The sequence below is a fragment of the Otolemur garnettii genome, unplaced genomic scaffold (genome assembly GCF_000181295.1).
Source record: "Otolemur garnettii isolate 467f Iridium unplaced genomic scaffold, OtoGar3 scaffold00008, whole genome shotgun sequence".
NCBI lineage: Eukaryota > Metazoa > Chordata > Mammalia > Primates > Galagidae > Otolemur > Otolemur garnettii.
The window spans coordinates 12,535,231-12,538,577 of NW_003852403.1; positions in this window are offsets into that span (position 1 = coordinate 12,535,231).

A 3,347-nucleotide genomic window follows, 5' to 3' on the forward strand; every position below is an offset into this window, starting at 1 on the left:
CCGGGCTGGGGATTCGAACCCGCCACCTTAGGTGTATATGGCTGGCGCCTTAGCCGATTGAGCCACAGGCGCCGAGCCCAGACTAACAGTTTTAAGGGGTAAAAAGGGTACGTTTCATTCAGATGCTTCTGGAATGTTGAAATTGTTTCCTTTGGAAAGAACAATCCCCTTTGGTCTTCAGAGGCCCAAATTTGAGGCTCAATGATGACAAGATGTGGTGGTCTAATATGATATCAGTCTGGAGGGACAGACAGAGCTTGATGGCAGACACTGTCTTCTTTGTAAGCTCAGTGCTCAGAAATGTATTCTCAATATTTGTCAAATGAGCAAGTAAAGACAAAGGTTTCAGGACAAATGTATAGTTGCTGTGGAGGACAGATAATCTAGCTTTGTCTCAAATGGAGAACTCAGGAGCTATGTCCCATTTATGTAAACAGTGAAAAAATGTATGCATTATGACCAATTAACTATAAGACTGCTCCTTACAGTACAGAGTAAGTACTTTTATTGTAACCAACTAAAACAACAAGGCTAAAAAAAAGAAAGAAATTTCATCTATTGTCATACAAAGTAGATTGCCAGTTGCCAGGGTTAAACATCCTAGTGGTGTTTACTCAGGTGTTTACATTTGTCAAAAATCATTTTATAGGCTGGGTTTGGTGTACTGGTGCTCATGCCTGTAATCTCAGCACTTGGGAGGCTGAGGCATATGGATTGCTGAGCTCACAGGTTCGAGACCAGCCTGAGCCAGAGTGAGACCCTGTCTCTAAAAAATAGCCAGGCATTGTAGCAGGTGCCTGTAGTCTCATCTACTTGAGAGATTGAGGCAAGAGGATCACTTGAACCCAAGAATTTGAGGTTGCTGTGAGCTAAGACACAGCACTCTACCAAGGGTGACCAAGTGAGAGTCTGTCTTAAAAAAAAAACTACAAAGCTAAAGTAATCAAAACAGTATGGTATTGGCTTACAGACACATAGACCACAGGAATACATTAACGAGCCCATACATATAGGGTCAAATTACTTTGACAAGGATATCAAGACCTTCATTGCTAAAAAGGATCATCTTTTCAAAAAACAGTACTGGGAAAACTGTATATCCACATGCAGAAGAATGAACTTGATCCCTTTCCTTATACTACATACAAATATTAACTCAAAATGAAGTCCATATCAATTAATCAGAATTTCTAGGGGGTAGGCCTAGACATCATATTTTCACAGGTTTGTGATCCTAATGTGAAATAAGGTTAATAGCAAATTTAGACCCATTGATCAGGGGAATATCACATTTGGCTCAGACACTGGTTCTCAGACAATTTTTTGAGCTATTTTTAGCAATGACAAGACAAAATACTTGTCTCAGCTCCCAAATTGAACTAACTTTGAAGATCACCGTTCACTAGCATATACATTGTTGATAAAATGATCTCTTTATTTTTAATTCTTTCTTATAAAGAGTTTCCAAACATTTCAATGTGGAACTAAAAGAGGGCGAAAATTTGTGAAAGAATAAAGAGATTTGGAATCCAAGATTTTTCATCCATCTGATGAAAACAGATGGAAAATGCAGCTTGAATTCCTGGAATTGACATTTAAAATACTCTGTTCTTTTCACTGCATTTCTATCCAAGTTTTTGAGTTAGAATAAAAAAGCTGATTTCTAGAATAAGCTATTAATTTAGATAGTCAATGCTGGTTGTCATGGAGAAAAAAGCATTTTTTAAATAAGTGACTCAAATTTTCTTTATCTGCCCCAACAATAATCTTCTATACGTATACAAATTTCTCTTTTTAGAGACAGAGTCTTACTTTGTCACCCTCAGTAGAGTGCCATGGCATCACAACTCACAGCAACCTCCAGCTCTTGGGATTAGGCAATTCTCTTGCCTCAGCCTCCCGAGGAGCTGGGACTTTCGGCACCTGCCACAATGCCCAGCTATTTTTTTGTTGCAGTTTTGGCTGGGGCTGGGTTTGAACCCACTACTCTTAGTATATAGGGCCAGCACCCTACTCACTGAGCCACAGGTGCCACCCACGAATTTCTTTTTTTTTTTGAGACAGAGTCTCACTATGTCGCCCTCATGGTAGAGTGCTGTGGCATCACAGCTCACAGCAACCTTCAACTCTTGGGCTTCAGCGATTTACTTGCCTCAGGCTCCCAAGTAGCTGGGACTACAGGTGCCTACCACAATGCCTGGTTATTTTTTGTTGCAGTTGTCATTGTTGTTTAGCTGGGCCGGTCCGGGTTCAAACCCACCAGCCTCAGTGTATGTGGCCAGCGCTATAACCACTGTGCTACAGGCACCGAGCCTATGTATACAAATTTCTTGCTCAAAAAATCTATATCATTTCTCCTCACAAAAAACGAATGTGCCATGCCAACAACTCTAGAAGCCAGTGCTTCAAATCGAGGTAGAAATAAGTCAGAAAAGAAAGCAGTATGTTATATTCAGGAATCCATTAGCTTTACTCTTTAAAATTTTGAGAAAAACACTGGAAGTTACGATAGGCTAAATAATCCCTTATATAAATAGAAAGCATGTTTAAATCCTCAAACTAAAACATGCTCACTCCTTCCTTACACATTAAAAATGTTATGGCTAACTCTAAATCAACCAAGAAAGCTAATCAACTTCAAGGGAATTTAACATCAGAAGAGTTGCTGGACAAGATGAGCTTTCATATTCCTGCCAATCCAGAAGAACCATAATTCCAAAGAAAAATACTCAGGCCTTAATCTTAGCAACATAAATAAAACTGTCATTTTAAAAAATGAAGCAAAGAGCTAAAATACAGATCAAGATATTCAGGGTGTTTGGTAAAATTCTTTGACCTGGATTTGGCAACAACAAAATCATAGGCAACAAGAGAAAAACAAAAAAAAACCCAGATATTTTGGACCTTATCAAAATTTAAAATTTTCATACGTTAAAGGACAGTCTTAAGAGAGTGAAAAGACAATCCACAGAATGAGGGGAAATATTTGCAAATCATTTATCTGATAAGACATTAACATCCAGAATATATGAAGAACTTCTGAAACGCAGCAACAAACAATCCAATTAAAAACAGCAAAGAAGGCTCTGCGTCCATCACACAGTGGTGATGGTGCTGGCCACATACACCAAGGGTAGTGGGTTCAAACCTGGCCTGGGCCAGCTAATCAACTGCAACAACAACAACAAAAATAGCTGGGTATTGTGGTGGACGCCTGTAGTCCCAGCTACTTGGGAGGTTGAGGCGAGAGAATCACTTAAGACCAAGAATTGGAGGTTATTGTGAGCTGTGACACCACAGCATTCTACCAAAGGCAACAGCTTGACACTCTGTCTCAAAAAAAAAAA